At 50.0% G+C, this 27,879-nt stretch overlaps 1 protein-coding gene across 6 annotated transcripts in view; it reads right to left on the bottom strand.

Moving 5' to 3' along the window:
- Positions 1-27,879, bottom strand: part of NTM (neurotrimin) — a 962,773-nt gene that overhangs the window by 644,908 nt on the left and 289,986 nt on the right. The window lies entirely within an intron of this gene.

The following is a 27,879-nucleotide window of genomic DNA, read 5'->3' as shown; positions in this document are numbered from 1 at the left end:
GTGCCTTCCGGGAGGTCTGCAGGGGGCAGGGGCCAACATCGTCCCAGCACCACCCAGGGTCGGCAGGGGGAGGGCTCCCCTCACAACCTGCCGCCTGGAGGGGTCCGAGGACATGGTCTCCAGGGCCAGCAAGTAAGGAAGGGAGACACAAGGAGATGGTGCAGAACTGCACAAACATATCCTGGGACTTCCCACCCCTCCTACCTTCCTTCCCTTCCTCCTGCTTCGCATTCTGTTTGCTTAGAGGTGTGGAGCCTCCGCTCACAGCTCCCACACGCTACCCCCGACCCAACGGGCAGTTGTCCCAGCCCTTCTTTCCTTCTTGACCAGAAGCAAGGACATTACCCATGCTGTCCCTCAGTCTCAGGATTTGAATTAGACGAGTTGTTCAAGTATCTTTATCTTCATTGTCTTCGTTTAACAAGAAAAGTTCAAGATATCTACTTTGTACAGTCGCTGTGTGTGTGTGTGTGTGTGTGTGTGTGTGTGTGTGTGTGTGATGAGGAAGACAGCATCTGAAAAGCTCCTAAGACACGGCCAAAGCTTGAATGTCAGCTCACCCCTGCCACAGCCAGCTCTGGCTTCCTCCTCTCCGCCACGTTAGCACTGAACTGAGCAAAGAGCCCCACCTAGTGGCGCAGGGCGTGCACTCAGCCGTGCTGTTCGCACCCCAACTACTCCGTCTGAGCAGGTGCCCGAGCCTCTGAGCGTTCAGGTCTTTATGCTGCCCCCACTCTGGGGGATTACCATAAGGGGGTAGAGGAGAAAGGGAAGACAGGGAGAGGCGGGGGCTGGGGGAAGACTTCCAGACAAAGGAAGGTAGATAGAGTCCCACGCGAGGCGGGTACCGACACACGTCCCTGCAGAGAGTCCAGGAGGGACGCAGATTGGAGGGGACAGACAGACCTGTCGGTTGGGCCAGGGTGGGCCCCGGAGTTCCGCGGAAAACGAGCTCCTTGTGGACCCCGCCGCGGGGAGGGGCAGACACAGGCGGGGAGAAACCAGCAGAGGCACAGTGGCCTTCTAACCCCAGGCCACTTGGCAGGGGGTGGCTAGCTCTGTGCCTTCGGATGTGCACGGGAACGCTGTAAAGGTTAGAGATGGAAGGAAAATCGCTCCTGTCGCTGGAGGAGGAGAGGCGGCAGAGCCCACTAGTCGGTGCGCAGGATGCGCTGCATGGCACCAACACCATCCCAGGCCCATGAACCCTCCCGAAGGAGCCAGATGTTTGTGAGAGGAGAGATGGAGAGTCCCATGGGGACGGTGAGGAGGGTCCTGGGGCAGGTGCGGCCTCACCTCTGCCCATCTTAGCCCTTCAGCTCAGCTCCAGGCTTGCACCACCTTCAAGAAAGCAAAAGGCCTTAGTACTCAGCTCCTGTGACCCTCCCCGACTCTCTAGGGGGAAATCTGAGTATTTCTTCCATTAAGAGCAACCTTCTGCTGGCTAAGTTCCATCACAGGCAGATTCTATGTCCCTTTTGCCCCTCATGTTAAACATTCCAGAAAGAGTGGCCTCACTGCCCTCCACATTCCCACTTACCAGTGATGCTGGGTCTGCCCCCAAAACCTCCTTTCCCTCAGTTTTTAAACATCATTCTCATCCCCAAATCCTTGGGCCGGGTGTATCTATCCTGGGAGAAGAGTTCCTCGTTACATTACCTATCATTTTTGCTTTCTATGTGATTGATTTTTATTATTGGTGGAAGGGGACGGCCATTGTCACCTCATTTAGGCAGTTCATTAGTGGCATATATCTTTTAAATTTTGCATTCAGCTTGTGAAATATGTTCTTCCAGAGCTTCTGGCTTTGGGGCTCCAGCCTGGATGCTTGTGTGCCCTGCCTTTCCCCTCAGGAACTGGGGAACAAGTTCCACCCACCATGTGCATTCCTCTGGAAGAATGCCTCCTCTTTGATTTTCCGGAATTTGGGCAGTTTTCTTTGTCTTCCTGATGAAATGTTTGTGAATATGTGAATTGGACCAGGTCTGTGGGGAAGGCCTCGCTACACTGTGTGTTTTCCCTCTTCCTTAATCCGGGAACCGGGCTTCTCCTTGCCAGCCCCATGGGCTCCTGTACCCAGTTTTACAAACAGATGCGCTCGGGGACTGACGTGTGCGAGGGGAGAGAAGCTTCAAGTCCTGAGTGTGGAGAGCGTTCCCCTCACTATGGACTTCCGCAGCATGACCTCTAGCCCGCAAGACCACCAGGTTAATGTACTGTTGAATTTCATCTTGGGCAAACCAGAGAGCCTACCCTGTTGATGCAAATACCTCTGTCCTGGGTATAGGCACATCACCAATAATTGGTATTTGCTATCAAAACAAAAAATTCCTTTTCACTACTCAGTCTTTCTCAAGGGCTGGTCAGTGGTGATAGAGGGGAGGGTGGTCTGGGGCACCTTGCCAGCCGCCCAAAGGAAGGGTAGAAGCAAACCTTGATCCCAGCCCTAGGAGGTATTAAGTCCAAGCCTGGGGGAGGGGGCGATGCAGGGGAGGGAGATTGGACTAGGGGAACCTACCCTCGCTGGCCTCCCTGTTGCTGCTCTGGGTGTGTCTGCATATCTATTTCATGTACATTTCATCACTGGGACACTGGGAAGCAACAGAATGTGGTCTTTCTTTATTTCTCAATGCACTGAGGACACACGAGAACCGTGGTATCTTGCCAGGAAGCATCTTTCCAGCCTGCCAGGCCTTCTTGGGAGATTCTAGCCCACAATAATCTAGTGCTTTCTGCTTATGCAACAGCTCAGCCTACCGGTTGCGAGCATGGGCTGGAAGGGAGACCTGACTCTGCCCAAACGAGATGTGTAACCAGTAACAACTCCAACCTCTCTGTGCCTTAGTCTCCTCATCTGTGAAATGGGGGTGATAGTGCCAACCACTTCCTAGGATAGTTGTGAGGAAAAGAATTCAATGATAAATGTAAGTAAAATTCTTAGCACACCACCCACAAAGAGCCAGTACTCAAGATCTAGTAGCTAAGTTTAGGTAGTTATCTGTGTTATCTTTTGTGATGTGAAGGAAAACAAGAGTATAGCATGCTGGTAATGTAATATTTTCCCTATGTTCCCACCTCTTCTCTCTCATAGGTAGCAGTGGATGGCCACAGAAAGGCAAGGTGGCCGAATCATGGAATTACAGGCAAGTGTCTTGGAAGAAGACGAATGTGGTATCTAATGGAGAGGAAATGTTCTCTGAACCGGGCTTCTCAAAATGCAGGCAGGCGAGCTCACCAACCTGGGGCAACCTGCTGCCTGCCTGATACCTGGAGGAAGGCAGAGGAGAAATGGGCAGCCGAGGTCTCCCTTGGGACGAGGCCCCATGCCCTTCCCACTCAGGTCCTTGCCCAACCCCATCCTTCCCAGGAGGCTACCACCACTGGGACAGCCCCTCTTCAGGGACTGAGACTCCACCTGTCCTCAGAAAGTACCCGAACTTTCAGGGGAACCAGACTAAAAGCAACATTTGCAGGGAAACTGAATTCCACAAGATAAATCTCCTAAGTCTGGCCTAGAGACTGAGGTAAGCTTTGAATTAAGGCCCAGAAAGTTAAAGAAAAGAGTTATTGTCCTGGGCTAGGATCGGAAGGGGCATAAATTCATACCCACTTGCTCCTTTTCCCATCCTGCCATCCGGTCAAAGTTACTGGGTATCTGAGGGCTCAGACTGCACTGGGGAGGCTGAGGCAGCACCAGGACAGCCCCCTTGACCCCTGTGTTCCTTCTCCCTCTAGTCTGGGCTCTCCCTCGCACCCCCATGCAGAGCCACAAGCTGTGCCAGAAGAGAAAGGTTCAGCTCTCCCAAGAAGAAAGGCTGGCTCAGGGTCAGAAGGCCGCCTGCAGTGTTCCTTCCTTCCTTGGACACCAGGGGTTGCCAGGGGTTTTCCTTAACAAATGTCCAATGTTGAGGCGCCTGGGTGGCTCAGTGGTTAAGCGTCTGCGTTCGGCTCAGGTCATGATCCCAGGGTCCTGGGATCGAGCTCCGCATCGGGCTCCCTGCTCCGCGGGAAGCCTGCTTCTCCCTCTCCCACTCCCCCTGCTTGTGTTCCTTCTCTTGCTGTGTCTCTCTCTATCAAATAAATAAAATCTTTAAAAAACAAACAAAATGTCTGATGTATATACCAACATTTGCTCTTGCTGACAAGTACGCTCACATAAAATTAAAATTAAGTACATTTAAAAAAACAACTAAATAAATAAAATGTGCATTTCATGAGTGGTCTGGAAATCCTATAAGTAAGATGTAGTGGGGTTCACAGGACTTTGAGATAGGGTGACACCTTCTCAGATGAATCTGTGACACTGATGGCCATATTTTCTGATCCCAAATGGTGTCGCATTGCCTGACAGCAGGATCAGCAATTTGGTTGGCATATGCAGGGGGTAGCTGGGACCTTTGGCACAAGCCGCACGCCCATCTCAGGAAAGACAATATCACGTTCAACGCAAACATGAATTGCACACACACCTGCTGTTGGCTAGATACTGGGGATACAAAGAAAAACAATCGGGTCACTGTCTCCGCTTTAAGAGAGCCCCTGGAATAACAGGGGGTGGGCGAGGACAGGTACTCCATCCTATGCATACCCACTTTATACTCTGCGGGCCCCCAAGACAAGCAAGTGAAAGGAGGAGCCAGAGACTATTATTGCCTCTGAGGTTTTGGAGCTCAACTCGCAGACTTCTCCTAAAGAGAAATGATACATTCAATCACATTCTGATGTGATTCGAAAGCATTTTTCTTGGGCTTTTAAAATAATCATTAACATGCCGGTTTCCGATTTAATGATGTGAACTACCTACCCTCCTTCCAACCCTCCCTGTATGGTTGGGTTTGCAAACCATTTTAGGAAATTCAACTAGGGGCACGGAGAGAGAGAGAACAGGGCAGGCGACTTCCCGTCCTTGTACAGAGTCCGCCAGGAAGAGTCCTCCCCTGGTTCAAGGAGCCCCATTAGCGCGCAGAGAGCAGGCAGCTCAGGCGGCTGGCAGAGCACAGGAGTGCCCTCTTGTGGCCATCCTCCGGAGTTGCAGGCACCGCGACGAGCCCTGCATCTGCAGGCTCCCCATCCAGATGTGCGAGCTGGTTGGCAGTTCACGTCCTACCCCTTTGGGGTTTATTAGCCTGCTGTAATGTCAACGCAATAATAGCCCTGGGGAGGCCATTACACTACTATTTCCATCCAGAGGAAGGCTATTCCATCAACTGCTCCAGAGGCCTGCTTGGTAAATGAGTTTTCTTTTAAAAATACATTCACTTGATTGCTTTGCTAGAGTGCATTCTGCACCAGGGGACATGTGTGGGCCAGGAGGACACAGGGTGAGCTGAGAAACACCCAGGGATCAACAGCAGAGGCCAAGAGAGGGCAACTCACGACCCTCCCGCTGCCCAGCTCAGGGAGCCCCCTCCTCCCTGAGGCCCTCTGTCCCTCTCTCCCTGGTGACACTTCAGCTTAGTTGTTTGGATCCTTGAGAAGCTTCCTCAGCCATTTATCTCTGTGCCCTAGCACCCTGTCCCCTAAATGCAGTGCCCAGGCCGGGCTTTGCAGGAGCTTGTGGAACATTAATTCCAGGGAGTCGTGCTGCCCCGTCCTGCGCTCACTCTCAGCGAGACACGGGAGACAGATAGTGCCGACTCCAAGACTGCACGTCCATAGAGGTCCCCCCCCCCCGCTGTGAGAGCCTGGTGAAGGGGCTGGGAACAGAGAGCTCCGACCAGACTGGAGGTCCAAGCCACAGTGGGAGGTGAACGCTTGTCCTCCTTTTAGCCCTCATTAAGGTCACTGAGCGACAGAGCAGTCTCATGGCCCTGCTGCAGCCCCGGGCACAAGGGGCAGACATCTCCGCAGGCAGAAACATCTCATTCAAGCCAGGGCGGCAGGAGGGGACCCTACGAGAGGGTTTGGACACCTTGCTCCCAGCACATCAGCGGTTCAGCTTTATTATCTACCGTATTTCACATTCTGTCCTGTTTCATGTAGTCTGACACTTGTGACTCTCTCCTGGAACATCGGGTTAGTCAAACTGTTTGTCGTTGTGCTGGAACGGGGAGGTCCTACATGAAGGAGGGGCCCGTGGAGACCGGGCCCCCATCTGTCCCAGGGTGCTGGCCTGCAAATAAGGAGTGTCCCGATCCAGGGTCGCCTCCACAGCTTGGCCGCCCCCCCCCCCCCCCGCCCCCCCCCCCCCGGGGCCCGGGGGCCCGGCCCCCCCCCCTGGCCCCCCCCCCCCCCCGGGCAGGTCAGGCCTCGGGTAGAATTGTTTCTAATTAGCATCTCCCACAGACAGAACACCCTCCAACCCCCCAGCCTACAGCTAAGTGGTTCTCATAAGAGGACAGAAATTATTTCCTGCCTTTGAAAACATCAAAGGAAATCAAAGGAAATTAGTTCATTCTCATCTGTGCCTCTCAACCAGCTTCACTGTGGTGTCAGGTGGGTCAGTCATTAGGTCTCGGAATCAGACAATCCCGAAGCAAGTCCTCCTCTCAGTTGCCCCCCTCAGAAACTGTGGCGCCCACCGTCCCTCCTGCCTGTGGCTCTTTCCTCCTGGGGTCTCTCACTGGGCCCCTGGATATTTGACACCTACATGTGCTCCTTCCCTCTGGCTTGTGGTAACAAAACACTGGGGGGCAGGGCTCAGTCCAGACTTCCTCATAACCATTCTGGACCCAGCATGGTACTATGTTTACAGTACAATACCATGGGATCTCAGAGTTGAAAAAAAAATCCCTCAAGTTACCATGACTGATTCCAGACATGTACTCTTGTTAAGCGCCTTCCTCATGCCAGTGTTCTAGACACGGTGGATGGAGATGTGAGCAACGTCCCTGATCAGACGGAAGTGCAGAGACCTTAACACTAAATAAATCAACAAGTAAAATACATAATACTTCAGGTGTTAGAATCAGCTAAGAAAAATGGTCAGCCAACGTAAAGAGATAGCACTGTATGGCGGTGATTCAACTATGTGGGGTGATTGGGAGGCATTTCTGAGAAGGTGGCATTTGAGAAGACACCCGAGAGAAGTAAGGAAATACTCCACTCTGTACGTGGGCATTGCAAGTAGAGGAAGAGCAAGTGCACATTGAGCTAGGCTCAGTTGTCTAGCTGAACAAACACCCAGCATACAGAAAGCCAGTGCATCTTCCCTAGGACAGGAGCCGGGCCTGGACAGTGCCCTTTGAGTGGAAACCATGCCCACCCTTCTGCTCCCTCTTGATGTCCAGGAAGCTGTGGCCTAGGCTGGTAAGGGCATGGTAAGGGCATGCTTCCAAGTACTCCGAGGCTCTGGGAAGAAGTTTTCATATGCAGTGACCATCAGCCTGCATCTTCCCTGGTGGAGTGGGGACACTGCCTTTCTGCAGTTTCTAAGTGGTGAGTGTGGCTGGCCTATAGTCCTGTGATCCTGGGTTGTCACCAGTGACCCAGCCAGAACAACCCTCTGAGGACCCCTCTGGAAAGTCTGGTGCAGCCAGAGATGGCCACTGTCCTCACATCAAGCTCATGGTCAATTCCACCATCACCTCATGCCTCTTTCTACGCCGGGCACTGTGGTCAGCACCCACACACGGCTCACTCCCTTCTCAAGACCAAAGTCAGAGATGAATAGCCAAGTTTAACAGATGGCAAACATGCAGGAGGGCGAGGTGAAATTAATTCGAATGCCGTGTCATACAGCCAGCAAGTAGCAGGGTCGTAGTTAAAACCCAGTTCTGTTAAACTCCAAGGCAAGAGGGAATCTGTTCAGTTACAAGAACCTCCATTTACCGTGGCCTGCCCTGTATCAGTGACCCTTCTAAATTCCCCACGCTCCCAGTGAACGCTTTCCTTCCCAGCAACATGGCCCTGGGATCGGGAAGATCCAAGGGAAAAGTTGGCCTGGGAGCCATCAGTTTCCATGACAATGGAGATTCCAGAGATTTCTGCCTCCAGGACCCTCCTCTGAAGCATCCAGCCACCTTTTCTGTGGCTTTCTCTCTGCGACCCCCCAAATGCAAACACCATCCACCTTGGCATCTGCCTACTTCCCCTAAGAGCTCAGCCATACCCCCTCCATAGTGACAGCGATATTATTTATTGATTCATGTTCCAGTTGGGCCCCGGGGTAGGTTGGCTACAAACCTGTTGACAAAGTGACCCCTCTGACACCCCGGGCATATTTCCACAACACTACCAGAGAGTTCACCATACGAAAATGTGTGCCACTGACCCCATCTGCATCCCTCACCCATTTTCACCTCCGGTCTTTGCTCATAAGGCATGTACCTCCTCAGACTTTCTTGGAGCCCAGGCTGTTTGTCATCGCTTCCTGGGAGGGAGATTATCTACCGCTGCTGGAGGGTAGGGGTCATATTGCCTCCTCCCTCTGCACCCCGAACTGTGCCGAGAACACAGACTAGCCTGTCAGTGCATCTTAGGTGACACACACGTCCTGGGTGCCCTTCTTGGCTTGCTTCAGAGGAGCAAAGAAGAGGGAGACAAAGGAGAGGAACTGCTGAAGCCCAGGGAGTGATGTGGCTCTTGCAGGTGTGTTAGCATCTTCTTTTGATTAGGAAAAAAGCCTGCAGACCTTCTGGTTGAGTTTAGCAGAAAGGAAAGGAAGTTGTACTTCGCGAGCGAAAGTTTGGTTATAATGAGGTATAAGAGCTGAGCAAACGAGTGTAGGACTTATTTACACTAGGAGAATTTCTAGAAAGCTCTATGAACTTGTGTCCCTGCGTGCTTACGCAAGAGAGAGAGAGAAAGAAAGCAGGGGAAGCTGGTGTTGGGGTATCCATGTCATTTACATGCCTAAGTGTATTCTATCGCGCGTGGCAGGCCTGGCTGGCAGGGAGAAAGCACACAGTGAGCTGTGAGTACAGACGCTTTCTGCACCGACTGAGTAGGTGCTGGGGTTGCCCCTTTCTTGGGCTGCCAGGAGTCAAAAGTATCCAAACCCAAAAGAAGAAGGGAATGAAGAGCCAGGAAACACTTCTAATGGGAGACATAGCGAATTTCACATAGAGCTGTCAGAAAGCGAATGAAGTCCGCTTTGGAGCAGAGGTGCACTCAGACAGGGAGAAGCAAGGCCAGGATCTCCTGAGTTTGGGCATCAAGAGCAGGTAGGCGGCAGGCCCTCCCTCCTCCAGCCTGGTAGGGCTCAGGGCCTGCAGGATCCGCGGTCGCCACCAGGGGGCAGAATCTGAGCACGGCAGGCAGAGAAGACCCTGTTCTAGCTCTCTTCGGCTCTCACGTGTTCCTATGGCTTGGAGTAGAGAGGGAGAGCCAGGCAGAACGAAGAAAGCAGGAGCACTGTGGAAGAAACTTCTGGATTGGGCCTCCACGGTGCTTGCAGAATGCCCTAGAGAGTCAGGGCTCAAAGCACCTGAAGCTGCAATAGCTATTTTATGTATGTAGATTCTTAGAGGAGTCCTTACAATTAACTTTGAGATAGGTATTACCCCACTTTCCGGGTGAGAAAACAGAGCCTGCTCAGAAATATAGCATGCCAACAGTAATGCATCCATCTCTCAGTAGCTGACCGGGGAAAGATCTGAAATCAGACACCTGTTGATGGTATGCAGAATTATTTAGCCCACTGTCCCTCGGGGCCAAAGAGGTGTCTCATCCGTGATGCGGCCACTGCCCGCGGAGGCCAAGTAAGAGGAGTCCTTTCGTGTGGAGGTTCTGCCTCCAGCGCTGGGGTCTGGGCCTGCATGATCTCTTTCCAGATATATCACCTGAGATGGGAAGGATGGGTGAGCTCAACCTTCTTACTTTTCATTTCCCTTGATTCTATGATTGTAGTGTGCAAGGAGGGAAAACACACACGCACGTGCATGCACACACGCCCTCCCCCCCCCCGCGAAATCCACACAAACGTTCACCTTGTTCAATATTCTCATTTCCCTCTAATAGCCCAAGTGTGGATTTCTCTGATTCATTCCAGTGCAACCAGAAATGCTAGTTTCCCGAGCCGGCGCCGCCAGGGGAGAGGGAAGGCAAGGCGACGTGGTGGCCACGACAGGGGCCTAAATACCACAGAAGGATGGAGGGTCAGGCGCTCCGGGAATGTCTTCGTCTGGCTTCACATCACGCCGTCACCCAGGGAGCTTCATCCTCCCCCGCCCAGGAGGGACTTACTGAAGCTCGATAAACTCTGCTGCTGAATACTGCTATAAAATATATAGGTCCTCTCAAGCCGCTTCACCCAGAGAATCCTAAACCAGTAGATTCACCTTTCCATGACTTTGTTAAAAGAGAGAAAGGAGTTAGTTCAAAAATCAGGACTAGCCTTTGCCATTCACCTCTCCATTCCCACGTCGCTCCTGTCCCATCACACAGCGGTTCTCAGGGGTGAGTCTGCAACAGGGTGACCCAGAGGGCTGGCCACACATCCCCCAGATTACTGAGTCTCCCCGCAGAGTCGTGAAGTCAGTCTGTCGGGGCCAGGACCCAAGATTTTGGGTTCCTAAGAAGTTGCAAGTGATGATGATACTGTAACATTTCACATTTCTTAGGACCTTAGGAGGGGAAACTAATGGCCCCAGAAGCTGTCAGAAAAACATGGCGCCTGGGTGGCTCAGTTGGTTAAGCGACTGCCTTCGGCTCAGGTCATGATCCAGGAGTCCCCGGATCAAGCCCCGTATCGGGCTCCCAGCTCCACAGGGAGTCTGCTTCTCCCTCTAACCCTCCCCGCTCTCATGTACTCTCTCAAAATAAATAAAAATAAATAAGTCCTTAAAAAAAAAAAAAAAAAACAAAGGAAGGACACGGTAAAGGTTGGCTACAAAGAGCAAAAAGAACAGCATACTCAGCAGTACCGGAGGCACAGACATCAGCTCCGGGAGGACTAATCCCCGGCACTCCTTTGCGCATGCCCGCCGCATGCGCTGCTCATCAATCACAGACTTCTTTCCTGTTGAGCCCGGACTTGGCTTCAGAATCCTTTTCAACTTACTACTCCAGAAAGCCACGAAAACCAACTGGAATCTGTCGGTGAGATGTGAATCTTTTGCTGTACTTGATCTTCAGTTTGAACTATTTTGTTGTGGACCCCCCTCCCCATTGCTCCTTCCTTCTCTCAAGCATAAAACTTCTGAGCACGAGGGGCCATCTGGACCCGGAAACAAATGAGGAGATGCAGGAAGAGCCCGGAGGGAATGTGTCCTAATGCAAGAGGGAGCGGATTGAAGAACCTGAAGGGATGGGGGTAACTCTCATTTGTGAGCAGCTTCATGGAGTCCACAGCCGTGCTCCTGAGGGGAGCCTCAGGAGCGCAGCTCAGGGCCATGAATGGGTGCAGAGCACACGTGGACAGGGAGAGGGGCTGTTCTCCTTGAGCGCTTTCTCCAACAATGGAATATTTCCTATTTTAAAAGCAATTATGTAACATGACAGCTGCAGCAACTATAATAAAAGGATGTCACAGGAAGCTATGAAGACAGGGACACATTTGGAGAATGTGTTCTCAGGGGCCCTGGGAATGCACTCACTCTCCATGGGAGCAGGCCCAGCCCTGGGAAGCCCACAGCCCTTCTGCTTCAAGGGAGGATCAGAGGTCAGAGAGGCAAGGTCGGTAAACAAAGACAGACAGAGCCAATAGCAGTTCCTCCCCCAAACTGGAAAAAGAGCAGGGATTTGAAGGGTTCTTGACAAAGAAAGAGATGGAGACCAGGAAGAGAGCAAGGTCTTTGAAGAACCCTGATATGAGGAGACATCTGGGCAGTAAAATGTCTGGAAACCTGCAAACCACCGGCCAGGTCTTTCCCGCACAAACATGGTTCCAGGGTGGGGTGGGAAGGAGAAAAGGGAAGAGGGTCCATTTTGCATTGCTTCCTCCTTCTGGGCCATGCTCCTACAAGACTCAGGGATTCCTGGCTTCCGTGCTGAGCTAGAGCAGGAACTAGTGATGAGGACTGGATATCAGGTTCCCAAATAGGCAGCAGCACCTAAAGGTGAGCACAGCCTGAAGGCTCACGGCCCCACCGGCAAACGTCAGGCAGTCTGTTGGCCAACTGCATTGCCTGATATCCCAAGTTTAGTTTGGTGATTCCATAAACCTTGATGGTGTGTCAGCTCTGTTGAAACCAGCACAGGGACAACCAGGAGGGCCTAAGGGGGGCACCACAGAAAGACGTCCGGAACTTCAATCTTGGCATGATCCAGAGCCCCTGAGTTTTCAGTCTCCCCTAAATCCTGGTCTGGCTCCCAGGTAGGAGAAAGGAGAGAGGAAGCTTATTTCAGGTGCCCCAGACCCAAAAGCTATCATACTCATGAATTCCTTAAAGAACATTCCAGACTCACACCCTCACAAAGTCAGCAAATAAATGAAACTCAGGTCATCGAGAGACTTGTGGAACCAGAGCTTATTAGCATATATCTGCACATCAGTGAAGAACTAAGGTCTTGCTTAATGAGTTGATAATTTCTTTTTTTTAATTTTTTTAAGATTTTATTTATTCATTTGAGACACAGAGATACAGAGAGAGAGAGAGAGAGAGAGCACATGGGCAGGGGGAGAGGCAGAGGGAGAGGGAGAAGCAGGCTCCCCGCTGAGCCAGGAGCCTAATGTGAGGCTCGATCCCAGGACCCTGGGATCATGACCTGAGCCGAAGGCAGATGCTTAACCATCTGAGCCACCCAGGCGCCCCAAGAATTGATAATTTCCAGATTCAATAAACCCCTTACTTAAGAGTAGGACTTGCTGACAAGCTCTGTGTCACATGGCTCCATGTCACTGTGCCACCAGATGTATTGGGAAGAGGGGTGGGAATACAGTCAGCACACACACACACACACACACGTATGCTCACGCACAGCAATGCCTCCGCAGGTGTTGGAAATTGGCTTCTTGATTCTGCCATTTCCTATCTGTATGACTTTGAATAACATAATCTCTCTGCAACTCTGAATCTCAGCCTAAGATTAGACACCTTTCAGGATTAGTATGAGAATTTGGGCTTCTCTTGGCAAAGCATCTGACCCTGGGTAGACGCGCAGTAAGCCGTGGCCCTTACTAGTGCGAGAGGCTTCGGAGCTATGTGCCGAGAGGAGGCCCCGCTTAACCCCCAAGGAGAACCCGAAACCCATGTCCAGCTGTACACCAAGAGTCCTACCTGGACCGCCCGCTTCCATTTTCCACCATCGTATTTTACAGACGTGTCCTTGCACTGTGCTATTCTCTCTCCAGGTGGCCTCTCTGGGACATTCATAATAAATTATAATATAGTGCATTGGTCCAGCACTTTGCTGTAGTTTACTAAGCACTTTTACCTACAATGTGCCACTTAATTATTACTGCCACGGGAAGCCCTCACTTCAGAGAGGAGGGAGCCGAGGTTAACAGAAGGTGAGTGGCTTGCACAAATTCAAATAGCAGAACAGAATTCAAACCTGGGGCATCAGTCCCTGGCACCTTCCGCCTCTGACGTAAGTCAAGCTAACCAGGCAGGCCCGGGCTCTGGGACCCTCGGCCCTACAGTTCACAGATGCCCTTCCGTTCTGCTAATAACACTCATCAGATAATATGTGCCAGACTTGGAACTCTCTGCTGGTGATTTGAGCAGCATTTGAAAAGCACCCAGTACTGCCATTCTGTCTGTAGTCTTCAAAAACGTCAGGCTAAGGCACTGTGGTGGATGAATGGAGGTAAAGCAACATGACAGCCAAGTGCAGCTAAGTGGACGGGGTCAGAGGTTGGGGGAAACTGTGAGAAAGGATGGCATTTGTACATCTGGGGAAGCTTGAATGCAGGCAGTGTACTAGAAAATAGCATTATATCTGTGTCCGATTTCCTGATTTTGGTCATCTTCGTGGTTATGTCAGAGGATTCCTTGTTTTGAAAAGCTGCCCGGCAAGTATGGGGGAGAGCTCTTCAATATGCTATTCTTGTTACTGTTTGGAAGGTTTGAAATTAAAAGGAAAAAAGTGCACCAGGCAAATTTCTTGAGCAAATACATCTCTGATAACTAGCGTGGTGCCTGAAGGCCCATCTTAAACATTTAATTATGGAAGTCCAGAAAATATGGAGTTTGTAAAGGTCATCTGATTAAATCCTTCCTTTTCTATTTGCCCCTTCCCCTGTATGCACACGAGTGTGCATGCGTATTCACACACACACACACACACACACACACACACTGCCAGAAAATCACCACGGCAGCCTTTTACTTCTTTGGGCACCTCAGACTTTTACATTTGTTTTATGTTGAACTGATTGTTCCCAAATAATCACGGCTCTCGGTTTTGTTTTATGGGATCATACAGAAAACATCCCCTTCCTTTCGCACCAAACAGCATTATCAGTATCTGAAAATGCTGGCGTGTTCACAAAACTCCTCTCTTTCAGTTTCTCTTCCATAAATTCACATATTTTAAAGCCAAAATAGATCTTTGAGTCTGCTGATGGTCTCCTGTCAAAACTCAGATTCTCCAGAGGAGAAAGTCAAGGTTCTTATTTCAAAATTGGGCTAAGTGTGAGTCCTCTCAGACAGGGTGATTGCAAACCGGCTTGGCAAGTTTCTAAGATTCAAATCAAGGGACCAAATTTCTGTCTCTGAGCTTCCCGCACCCCCTGCCCTGCACTAAATATTCAAGCCATCAAAGATCCTTGCAGACTGAGTCTGGGCTGCAGGTGAGCCAAAGGGAGGTCGGAGCCTTTCCTCTCCGCTAAGGACAGGGCCATTCTCTTAGGGGCTCAGACGATGCACCCTCTGTTTCAAATTTTGAGTCACCTTCATAGGAAAGGACACATAAAACCACAGCCACTGTGCTGGCCGGCAAACTGCCCACTGAATCAAGGCCCCGAATGGAATGTGAGCAGAGGCATGCCGGGGGGGTGGAACGTTATTCGGAGAAATGCACAGGCTCCAGAACCAGAGCTGGGTGGGAATTCTATGTCCTCCAGGATGTGGCAGCTGTGAGAACTTGAGTGAGCCACTCAGCCTCCCTAGGCCTCAGTGCCTTCATCTCTTAAAATGACATAATACTGTCTCCCCTCTGGGGCTGCGATGAAAGATAGAAGGAATAAGTTGCCAAGCTACATGGCCCTTAGTAGGCACTCAACAAGTACTAATTATGTATTCACGTGGTCGCCTTTCCAGATACGTTATCGTGATGCCTTTGGCAAAGGTCTACTCTGTGGTTTAGGCTTTGTGAGACACAAATTAATTTTAATAATAACGTCGGTGAAATCAAATCATAGTCGGTAATAAAAATTTTAAAATGTGTTGGGAAAACAACCCCTGATATATTGGGATAGAGCCAAGACAAGCAGTCGACACACTGTGGCCACCACATGAGCTGCTCTTCAGGTTAATACACTTAATAAAACCGTGTAGCTTCCTCAAAGCACTGTCTTGCTAAACAGAAATACCCCAAGGGTTTAAACAGAAAAGATAAATGACTCTGGTAGCCTCACACAAGAACTGAAGTGGGTGTGAGATTGGGGTTTCCGGAGGTCCATCCGGGAGCAGGAAGTGGAGGTGGTGAGTGAGAGCTGAAGTCTGCTCGCATGGGTTAAATATTTGGAAAAAAATGAGACTCTTAATATGGAGGGGGTGAATGCAGAAAACAGTACTTTTTTTTTCTTTACATGTCCCACATGCTGGGGAGTTTTCTTTTCTAGCAGTAAGTGAGTGAACTGTGTGAAGATTCAGTTGCAAGGGAAAAATCTAAGCCCAAATACTACTAACCAGGAGTAGTATTTTTTGATTTGATCCCCAATTCAGGTCCACTCCCGAGCCTTCTGTGGGTGTCCATTTCGGAGCTGGAGTGAGTTGAGGTGCCCAGTAATCTACACCCTCAAGGGAAGGACTTCTTTGTTGTCGGTTTCGGCGAGGCAATGTGGCAGTAACCAGGCAGGGAAGTCAGGCTTGGTAATCACAATGGCCATATTCTTGTAACAGCGAATGGGAACAATAAAGTTGGTTCTGTAACACCAGCTTCATCGGGGCTAGAGAAAGGCAGTAATAATAGCGCTGAATGAGTGTAAATGCAATGAGAAAATCCCTACAAAGAGTTCCTCCACCAGACTAGCACGTGATTTGCCAGATCGCTGAGATTTCGGCGTTCCTCAAGGACATCTCGGACCTAAAAGAATATCTCGGCTGGAAGGAACCAGAAGCATTGTCTATTTCAAGTTTTATCACTTTACAGGAGGTAAGACCGAAACCCACAAAGGATACGTGGCTGACAAGTCACAAAGACTAAGCCAAGCTCATTCCTACTCGGCCAGCCCCTTCTCTTCTAGAGGGCCAGCCAACACTAGGAGGGACAACAAATGCTTTGTGTAGAGAAGGGAGACTTTTATGAACTGCTCTCCTTTTCAATCAGCTATTTTGGTTTTAATTCAGGCTGTGCCCAAACTCTTCGGCAACCTGCCTGCTTCTCTGGGAAACAGAAAATGGGCTGTGGCACAGTTTCTCATGGCCGCTAGAGGGCGGCAGTACCCTATGCTAAGGACTCCTCTTCTAGTCTACCTGATCACCCATACGGCATGTGTATACTTATTTTGAATGAGGTCAGGAGTATCAAGGTTGTAAAATAACATATTTTCACTTGTTTTCTTCCTACATCTCAGACGTAGCTTTTCCGAAGTCAATTATCTCCCTGAGTTGCTGTTCCCCCCACCCGCTTCCTCTTTGTGTTGCCTTTCAACACATCAGAGTCTGACACCAACCGAGAAACGGGAGGTGCGGGGTGGGGGGGGGGGGCGGCGAGGGGCGGGGAGTAAAAGGCAACTTTTTTCCTTCACGGGAGATGTGAAATTCCTGTTTCCCTATTCTGGCATTTTGTTTTAAAAGGCAGTTTGCAAACGTAAGGCCTCTGTTCTCCAGCCCCATGGGGGAAAGCACAGACAGGTCATGGGGCTGGGATGCCTTCTACGGAGGTTTCAGGTGAGGGCTGGGAACTCTCGCAGGGCAGGCCCCTCCAGGAACATTTCTTCAGCACTGCTCTCTGGGGAAGGATCGGAGGACATTTCTGGAAAGGTCTCTATAGAGGAGAAAATTAGGGCGGCAAGTGGGCACCCCCAAAGGGTATCATGTCAACATCTGGGTGCTGTGTTTAAATGGAGATTTCTGTCTACAAGCGGGAGACTAGGATGGTAAGAGGATAGGAAGAAAGAACGTGCATGTTCACACACGCGCACACACACGCACACAACAGGAACAAGTTTTGCAGCTCTTGCAAGTGCAGATCTGGAGCTTGGCAGGGGGCCTGAGCTGCATCTGATCCAAAGACCCATGTGCTTCTTCCAAGGCTGCCATACCGTCCTGCTCAGACAAGGCCACCGCCCTCCCTGTGTCCCCTAGGGCAGGAGTCCTAACAGGTCAGGAGATAACTTCTTGGTCAACTATAAGCCCCGCGCCTCTCAGTGAGCCCTGGGTCAGCCCCTGGAGCAAGAAGGAGCGCCCCCCACCACCATCCACACAATGCAATGCTGGTGGGCAGCCAGGAAGGATAGGGGAGTCACCTTCTGGTCTCCTCACTGGCCTCACAATTCACCACCAGTGGCTTTCTTACCCTATGGCCCTCCCCAGCCCTCTTGCCTGTCTAGATTTATTTTTATATAAATATATATATATATTGTATATGGTTTTAGGCTTCTAACAAATAACACAGGAGCTTCTTCCCCCAAAACATGGTGATCTTCACTGTTCTAAAGGAGAAGTTTACCACAAAGCCTTCTTTTGGGGGGCTGGGAAGAAGCGACCAGGGCCAGTCCAAGAGTACTTCAATTCCATCAACCTGTATGAAGCCCTGACTATATATTTGGAGGACTAAAAACCTAAGTGAGCTCCTGACCCTTTCCTCTAAGTATTGGTAGTCTACATGGCCATGTGATCGCTGCCTTCATAGAGCTGGAAGCACAGAGACTGGAGGACGGGGAGGTGGTGGGTCAGAGGAAAAGGTGCAGAAATCCCAGGAAGACCAGACCAAACAGCTAGAACAAAGACATGTCACAGCCAGAGTCCTTGTGCTTGACCGGGGCGCAAAGCAGAAGCTGTCTGGGCTATCCAGCGCTCCCCCTAGCACAGTTTCCGCAGGGTTGCAGAGCTGCATGGCGCTCAGCCCAAATTTGGCACACTCGTACGTCTTGTGAAGGAGTCTCGGGGTTTAAAATATATTTTGAAAGCCTTTTGATGAGGTGTGTATGCTCTAGTTGGCCACCCCCCTCCCCCTTCTGCCTCATGCCAGGCAGGCTTTGCTAATTTACATCCCCCACCAGGCTCCCGCAGGCATTTGGGACCACGTGCTGTTTCAAGGGCTCCCAAATGGAGGGCACAGATAGCGTCCTTGATATCATGCTCCTGGGGCTGCTGATGGTGAGGGAGGTGGCGGGGCTCCGGTGCCAGGCACACTCAGACACCCTCCTCCTGCCTCTGCCAAGGAGGCCATCGTCCAGGATGCATGGTGTCAGAAAGTCTAGTCCACTCCAAAAAGAGACCATTTGTCTAGAAAGAGAGAGGGGAATTGGGGCATGCTGAGTGGAGCAGGGGAAGTGCCCATCGCACGCCCTCACCATCTGCTGCAGGTGAGGCTCAGGCGGGCGAGCAGCCCCTGCAGGCTCAGTGCTCAGAGGTGGCCCGGTGCAGGAGGGAGGTGTCTGCTCCTGAGCCCAGCCACTCCCGCTGTCAAAGGGCACCATATTCCTGAGACCCCAAACTTTGCCTTGACCTTCAAAGAGACCTCAGCTCCCAAACCAAGAAACAGCACTGCCTCCACCAGGCTCCCAGGTCCCCATTCTGGAGCAAGCTCAGGGGTCACAGTTCTCTCCACCATATATATATATTTTTTTTTTTTTTGGTCATGACTTTGATCAACTATTGTTGATCGGCACTTTGTCAACCTCAAGTGACCTGCAGATTTGTACCAGGCGTTAACTTCTTCCACCTCTGATTCTTAGCTGATCTTCACAGGGCTCCAAGCCATTTGCCAGTTCAGCTAAGTCACAGGTATGCCCAGTCCAGGGAGGGGGCCAGGGCTGGGGAGGGTCCTGCTAGGTGTCATCCCACCGCTCCATCAGATGCAGTTAGCATTGATTTAACCGCATTCTCTGCAAAGCCCAGAACTAATAAGGCAAGTGCAAGCAGGAGCTATGAATTAATCCCCTTGAATATGCAGGTAATTTAGATGGAAGGAGACAGGTGCTGTTGGCCCTCCATAAATAAATTGTGCAGTGATGGGCTGGGGGTGGGGGTGAGAATGGAAGCCAGATAGAGCCCCACGGAGCAGAGGAGGCGGAGCTGGCTTTCCAAGCTGATTATGGTTGGTTCTGCCTGAGGGGGACAGAGGTATGGCCCCTTGATAGCCATAAAGTTGCCGAGTGTAGAGCATACCTAGAACGGCAAGAAACCAAGAGCCACCCAGCATATTCTTGAGCCAAACCTTCTGTGGAGGAATTCCTGGTGCTTTTATGTAGGGAGCAAGCAGGGGGGAATGAAAGAATGAGAAGAAGGTGATGGGGGGAGGGAGCAAGGAGGATGGGAGGGAGAAAAGCACATGAGGAAGAGAGGGACCCATGGGGAGCGTGAGCGGGGAGGGAGGCACGCCTCCAGGGGAGAGCTGAGAGGGAAGGAGCGAGCAGGGCCCTTGGCTTCTAGGAACTAGCTGGTCTACATTCCACAGCCCTCAGGGAGGGGACTGAGGGGGACCACAATCTCCACAGGAAGGCTCTCCCACTCCTCACACTGAGTGGCTGCGTCTCACTCACCTACATACAAGGACCTGCCACATTCCCAGTGACTCAGGGACCCAACATCCCTGGGAAAAGCAATGGCCAAGTCAGGAGAGCAGGCTGCGCCCCTGGACAGCCCTGTGTCGGAACAACGAAACCTCACAGCCCCCGCAGGTCTATCCATGTTATTCCAAATGGCAGGATTCTCTTCGGTGTTAGGGCTGAGTGATAGCCCATGGCTTGTCTATGCACTACATCTTCGTAATTCATTCATCTGTCTACGGACTCAGGATAGGTCTACATCTCGGCTGTTGTGAATAGTGCTGCTATGAACATCATGTTAAGTGAAAAAAGCCAGACACAGAAGGACAAATACTGCATGATCACTTGTAAGCGGAATCTAAAATAGTTCAAACTCATAGAAGCAGAAAGCAGAACGGCGGGGGAAGCGGGAGCTGTTGGTCAAATGGTCAAAGGGTACAAAGTTTCAGTGTTGCGAAATGAGTGAGTTCCAGAGACATGTGTACAGCAAGGTGGCTATGGTCAATGATACTGTATTGTATATTTGCAGTTTGCCCCAGGGGCTGGATTTCAAGTGCTCTCACTGCACACAAAGAAAGAAAATGGTAACTAAGGGAGGTGATGGTTATGTTAATTAGCTTGATGGGGGGGCGGATTATTTCACAATGTATTCAAATTGCCACATTGTACACCTTAAGTATATATAATTGTTATTTGTCAATTCTACCTCAGTAAAGCTTTAAAAAAAAGAAAAAGAAAGAAACTCAGCTCCCTGACCCTTGGAGCAACAAGAAGAAAGTGGGGTTGGGCAGAGGAAGAGCACAAGGTGGCCGGGTAAGCCTTTCTCAAGTCCCCTCTGCTTGGTCCCGCCCTGGCCAGGCTAGGTTTGCTGGATGGCCTGCAGCCCCATGCGGAGCCTCAGTTCCAGATGGACAGTGGATGAGTTGACCCCAAAGTGGCCCAAACCCAGCTGAGCCCTGTCCCGCAAGCAACCTTCCTACGGCACTCCCCAAATGTGAACAAAACCAATGCCACAGAATAACTAAGACAGGTATTTGGTCCTCCGTAAAAAAAAAAAAAAAAAAAAAAATTCTGGCAACAAGTTTATTTTTTTCCCCTACTTTTTTCCACATTTGGTTCATTTTGGTTAAAACCCAAAGGCCCAGTTTGGGCCCCAGGGGAAGAGGCTGGAGAGGGAGCTGGAGAGAGAAGCACTTTTGGGGTGCCTTCCGTTATCTCAGAATGATTGCTTAACAGGGAACTCATTTTGATTGCCTACAAATGAGAAGTCAGAGACAATTAAAATTCATTCCCTATTAATTGTTTTTTTTTCCTCTTTCATTATGAAGAGTTGCCATTCAGATAACAAGAAAGCCTGAAACGCAAAAGCAGCTACATAGGAAGCTACATTTTGGCCTCTCCAACTGGAGCGCCTCTCCCTACAGCCAACCACTCCTGACCCCCGTGTGGCCACGAGAGAGCTCAAATCTTTAGAAGTTGAGGAACCTCTAAGCTGTGAAGTCACAGGCAAGTTTATTACCAGGATGTTGCCAAATACTTTTTTTATAGTTTTTAATTCCAGTTTATTTACTCAGGCCTCAGCAACCACGTTTCTCACTGATTCAGCCTTTCCTACTTCAGTTCCCAGTGAAGTCCTCCTCCCTCTCCCCGCTTCCCTTCTGGGCTCCTACCAAAGTCCCAGGCGACAAAGCAGCCGGAGATGACAGAAGCTCTGGAGCCTCCAGCCAGGAGGCCAGGCGCTTGTCCCGCCCCTCCCTGCCCCCCCACTCCCTCCCCGCCCTCCCCCCAGCCATGTGACATTGGCTGGACTGTAGCTCTGCCCTGTCTCACCTTCCTTATCCTTCCAAGGGAACTGTCTCTGATGCCCCAACCGCCCACTAGCTCTACAGCCTAAGCTCTACAGCCTAAGCTCTACATTAAAAAAAAAAAAAAAATCGATGCCATCCACTGAACCCTTAATAGATGCCAAGCATCTTCTGTGCGCAACCTTACTTATCCTCATAAACAATCCTCTTAATCAGATACTTCCACTATTACCGATTCTCCCAAGAAGAAACAAGCTAACCCTTTCACACATGCAGAGCCAGGATTTGAAGCTAGCTGATTCCAGAGCCTCACCCCTTTACCCTCCATTTCCTCCATGGTTTTGATCTCTGACCCTCCTTTTAGGATGCTGGAGTTCCTGGCAAAAACCAGAGCCTTGGGCCTTGTGCTTTCTTTTGGGATGGAGGAGAATGTGCCTGTTGAACTCCTGGCCTCACCTGCAATTAATGACCCAGCATGGACCGCGTCGAATGACCAAGCTGGAGAGACAGCTAGGCTGCGGGTTGCAGAGGCTGGAGCCAGGGAACCGGTCCTGCAACAAAACCCGGATATACAGCTGGCTTCCAGGAGAATCAAGAACGGCCCCTTTTGAAAACAGAGCTGGTTCCCATTGCTCCCACCATCAGCGAGTCTCCCAGGGGTTAGAGCTCTCACTGAGCCTTGACTTTATTATTATTATTGTTGTTTGAAATGCCACATAATAACTGGGATAGATTTCTTAGGAAGCCAAATAATGGGATGCATTCCACCCTGGCTTTATAATTAATGTTTGCATCATTTATCTTTCGTGGAAAGATTATTCTGACTAACGAGGTTCTGGGCCACTAATTCATTACACTGCCTTGTCACTTCCTGCTCCTTCTTATTACCCAGAAATAGACTCATTAGTCAGAGTTCAATGACAGGGAGAAATTGTGTTCGTTAATTTAATTCCCTCACTCATTTCTGGGCCCCATGTTTGTCCAAAATTGGGGACTAAAAGGGGAAAATTCATTGTCTTAAGTCTTTGCTTCTGCCTCATTATACATTCCACCTTACTCCTGTTCAACAAGAAAGGGCCAGCGCAGCTCAGAGTGGTGGCCACAGTTCCCTTTCTTCAACTCTTAAGCTGTTGCGCCACCTGGGAATCCCTAGGGATGCCGGGCGTCCCCGAGAGTAAATGCCATAGGAGATACAAGAATGGGAGTTGAGATGATACAGTATCTATAGGCTAGGCTCTGGAATTAGATAGACATGAGTTCAAATCCTGCTTCTTCATGTGGAAGCTGTGTGTCCTTACGTCAGGGGCTTGATCTCTCTGGACTGTGCTTTCTCATCCACAAAATAGGAATGCCAACAGCTATCTTTTGATATTATGAGGATCAAGCTACATGAAACACCAGAAGTGGTTTGCACAGTGTGCAATGACAAGAACTTAAAAGAAAGGTGCACTTAGAGTTGAGCTAATCAAAGCTCACACAATGGGAGAAGGGAATGTCTCCAAGCAGGGGCTCCTGAGCCTGGCTGCACATGGAAACACCTGAGGTAGATCAGACCCACCCAGAGAGCCTTTGGGTGGGAACATGGGGCAAGGGACCTACTGTTTTTAAAAGATCCCCCGGTGGTTCTGGGAAGAGGTCAGTGTTGGGAACTACTCAACCTCTTGAGGTCTACAATGAGCTCTTTCAACCTCGGGCAAGCACAGAGAGGAACCTAGCTATGTCCTTGAAAAGGCTGCCTAGTGATGTTTCACTCCTGATCTAATCCTGTTCCGGGAAGGAATGCACTGCTGTGGGACAGGGACATTTCCCTGAGTCCCTCCATGAGCAATATTAGTACCTATTTTGTTCCAGGTGTTGGGCAGACCATGGGGAGCCAAAGCAGCTCCAGCACTTGCTATCATGGGGCTACTGGTCTTCTAGTGGGCTGGCATCAAATCACCAATGGATACTTCAGTGTCAATCAGAACAAAAACACTGAGAGAAAGGGTGGATCCTGAGGCTGTGATCTGGCGTGGGGACCAGGAAGGCTTCCCCAAGGAAGGGTCTTGGATTGAGTTATAAAGGACACCTGGAGTCACCCAGGTAAAGAGAGAGCAGGAGTGATTTCCAGGCAGAAGGACCAAAGACCAAGACGAAGACCAAGGCAAAACCCATGTAGCTGGAGAGATGAAAGCCCAGGAAAGTGCTAAGCTGGAGAGCAGCAGAGACCAGAATCTTGAGAGCTTTGCATAATTGATTGAGGATTTGGGTTCTCCTCTTTAAAGGCAAAGGGATGACTCTCTTAAATTAAGGAATTTTAAGCAAGACAAACAGCTGGGATGGCAAGGTGGAATAAGCCATCCCTCAAGGCCCACTCATCTCCTAGTACTGTGGTCCCAAGGGCCACGTTAATGGCATGATGGGAGGGACCAATCAAAGCATTCCATCCATGCTGAGATCCTCTGGTAAGCCCCAATGGAAAATTATGGTGACCCCTGGTATGGCCACCAGTGGGGGCGGGCAGCTATATTTCTCAGATATGTTGGTGCAGAAAATACCTGAGAACCTCTACTTTAGACCTTTCCCCACCGAGAAACGTGCCAATAGCTCAGCTTCCAGAAATGTTGACAGCAACCATCTCTGGAAAGTCATGTCTTCTCCCATGGTGAATTATTCAGTTGGAATTCTGGTGTGTCCATCAACTTTTTGTGAGTGTAGCTCTGTGAGTCATGTCCCTTGGACTGATTCTGTCTGTTTGTGGACTGGGTATGCTGAGGACGGTGTCACTGGTGAATGCACAAAGTGAATGTCAGTTAGGGCTTCTTGGCTTTCAGTCAGCCTCTGCCTGGAGGTCAGGGGCTTCTCTCATCTCAAGATGTCCAAATTGTGTGTGTTCGCCAAGTATGTTTCTTCATTCTGAGACCCACTGTTCTGGGAGGGGCACATTTTAGGCAAAGCTCCATGTCCAAATAGACCAGGACATTGGCAGAATAGTTGACACCCTGGCCCCTTCAATATCGTGTGTTTGTGGTGCATGATATGTTCATGGTCACTAATTTCATCTCTAATGATGTAAATCATTATAAGTGAATCCTTCAAGGTTGGCCTCAGTTGTTTGTAACTGTGAGTTTCAGGTAAATCAAGGAACTGCAATTGGTAGGAGATGAGGCAGCCCAGGAAAGGGGGTCTGGACCTCTCATGAGCAGGCATCCAAGGCAGTCCTTCTCTCCAAGCCCGGAAGGTGGAGTGCTAATGAATATCAGTCAGGAGGGGTGAAGGGTAGAAAGTACAGGCCTTCACTCAGACCTTGGCCCACAGGCTGATGAATTCAACAACCCCGGCACAGAGTCCTGAGGACAAACTTGTTTCCAATTACCAGGAGAAAAGAGGCCAGATCAAAGGAAGTGCCCTGGATGAGCCTTTTGCACAATACCTGCCACACAGAGAAAATTGCATTTATTCCTCTACCTATTAAGAGAAATAGTAAGAGTTAGAGAACTGGATATTGAGCACTAAGAGTGCGACAATATTTGCTATTCCTTATCTCAATTAATCTTCACGACAGTAGTGGGATATATATCATACCCATTGTATGGATAAGGAAACTGAGGATCCCAATGGTAACTGGCCAAAGTCAAGCAAAATAAGGCAGTGCAGGGATTTGACCTACAAACCTGCCTTTTTGTGGCCCATGGGAGCCTCTGCATGTTCCCAGGCAACTTGCGTCGGTCTTGATGAACTCAGGCCGTGTCTCCATCAGTCCTTATAGGCTGTGATAACAAAGTACCACAGGCCAGGAGGTTGAAACAACAGAAATTTATTTTCTCTTAGTTCTGGAGGCTAGCAGTCTAAGGTCAAGGTGTCTGGAGGCTGGCTTCATGCTGAAGCTTCTCCCTTTGGCTTATAGATGGTCATGTTCTCCCTGTGTCCTTATGTGGTCTTTCCTGTGTGTGTCTGTGCCCTAATTTCTTCTTATGAGGACACCAGCAGAGGGCCCACACCTATGACCTTAATTTCCCTTAATTTCCTCTTTAAAGGCTTTATCTCCAAATGCAGTCATATTCTGAGGTACTGGGGTAAAGGCGTCAACATACATATTTTGGAAGGGACACAAGTCGGCCCCACAACAGTGCCCTTGTCAGTTAGATAAAGCCCTTTATCCTCCATTTGCCATGGGATCTACATTTGGCTTTTCACATCAGTGTAATCACTGTATACCCAAAATAGTTTTCACCCTGCTGTACAAAAAATGTATTTTACCATGAATGGTCGGGCAAATGTCAGGATTAAGATAACTCACTCCTGAGATAAGGTAAGGAAAGGATGGAGTGAGACAAAGCAGCTGTCAGTCTCAAGAGGGGATCCTCTCTTAATTTCCCTGAGGGACAGGAGGGACCACGTGAACGCCATTGGCAAACACAGGACGCATTTAGAGAGTCACTTTCCCGACTGCGTGTGGTATGTGCACACATGGCCCCCAGTGCCCAACAGATGCATGCCCGGCCCCCGTTCCGGGGGCGCTCCACGAGAGCCACACAAGCTCCGAGGACACGCCGGCTGGTCTTAGTTCCTTTGTTCAGCTTCTCCTCTTTTAACCTGCCATTAATGGGTGGTGGCCACAGTAAAAGAGTTGCTTTTCAATGCTGCTGGGAAAAGGAGAGGTTGAAATCCTAAAGGAGGATGTGAGAGAGCACTAATCACCTTCTTGCTAACTGCATTTGATAACCTTTGGCCTTTGGGGATAATGAATTACATCTCAAATCGACTTGGTTTTTATTGTTCTAGTAACACGATCAAGGGAATATAGAGAAAGAAGAGACACGGGAATGGAAACGGGTGGCCTGTGTGGCAGGTGGGGGCGGGCAGCTGGGGAGAGGGGCCATCTCCTGTCAGGGGCCCCTGTGTGTTTCTGAGTGATTGGCGAGCTCATTCTCTTCCCCCCTAGGCCTGGTATTGAAAGGAATGGAAGGAAGGCTCAGGAAGCTGCTAGAAACCATTCCTTGCTTTTGGCAAAGATTCTAGGCCTCATCAGAAAAATCAAGAACTCGACTTGGAGATTTGGGGAGCCAGAGTAAAAAGGGCCTCTGGGTAATGAGAGTAAGGACTTTCTTGGGTACAATTCCCTGGTTTGGTCTCCTATTAAGCTTAGGAAACAGTATCATACTTCATATGCCTTTGTCATGATATCGGAGGCCCAGAGAATTAAGTAAATTGCCTGAGGGCACACAGCAAATTCATGGCAGATGCAGGCCTCAAACCCCAGTCCTTCTAGGCCTGTGTCCAGTTCCTGAAATTTCATCTGCCTGTGCCGGCTCCTCCACAGCCCTGTCCAGAGGCTGCCTACGTGGCCAAGAGTTTGGCTGATGGAAAGAGCAAGAAAGGAGTAAGCCCAACGTAGCTTAAAGACTTTCTTTCCCTGTTACCCTCCGTGCTTCCGACAGAGCACAGGTGGTGTGGGTGGGAGACAAGTGGTTAGGAGCAGGGATACTGGAGTACAGAGGTACAAATTCAAATTCAGCCTTCAAGGTCAAGCAAACTTAGGCAAATTATCCCATTTTGTTAAGCCTTAATGTCCCTGTTCATAAAAAGACGATGATAAAACCAACATCGTAGGATTGCTTTGAAAACAAAATACGTGTGAATGTGTGTGTGTATGTGTGTGTGTGTGTGTGTGTGTGTGTGTACTGGCTAGCATGGTGTTTGAAACTCAGTAAAGGTTAGTTTTAAAGAATTGTAACAAAATGTTCCTTGCCTGAAGAGTGGGGATTTCAATAGTCCCCAAAGCAGGCTTTGTGGGGGTGGCAGAAGGCTAAGCTTGTGGAATTCGATATATCCTTTGTTTCAGTCTGTAGCACGTCATACTCCCTGCTATTTCCTGAAACCCTGAGATCCTGGTGCCCAAGAAACACGAATCCATTGGAAAGCCTGGCCCTCTGTCCAGGGTCCAGGCCAGAAGTGGCCCAGACAGACGGAAGAGTCAAGGAAGAGCACAGAACCCGGAGTGGAGACAAAAACAGAGGAAAGGAGATCAGTGCTGGACCCCACATGATTCACTATGCCAACCAGGGGCACGGAAGCTGGGGAAGCTGCCAGATCGATGGATTCCAAAGCAAATGAAGAACCTGGTGTTTTTGGCCTCCAAGCTGTGAAGTTAAATACAGCGACTGGGCAAGGCGTTTCATAAATGATAGGGGAATGAAACAGAACACGTATCTCCATCTCTTGGGAAACAATAGTGAGAGGGCAGGTCTGATTCTGAGAAAGGCCTTTGGTCCTTGGCACCTTTCAACAGCAAAATCACAGCTATGTGTGTTTGCATCTAAAAATATGCATTTGCGTGCGTGAGTACTTGCAAGCGGTGGTGTGTTTGGGGATATATGTGTGGGCAAG

Source organism: Callorhinus ursinus, unplaced genomic scaffold (genome assembly GCF_003265705.2).
Source record: "Callorhinus ursinus isolate GAN/ISIS: 27379988/994484 unplaced genomic scaffold, GSC_fseal_2.0 scaffold19, whole genome shotgun sequence".
NCBI classification, from domain to species: Eukaryota; Metazoa; Chordata; class Mammalia; order Carnivora; family Otariidae; genus Callorhinus; species Callorhinus ursinus.
Note: the sequence above shows the minus strand (reverse complement) of the source record. Positions and strands in the feature narration are given on the sequence as shown.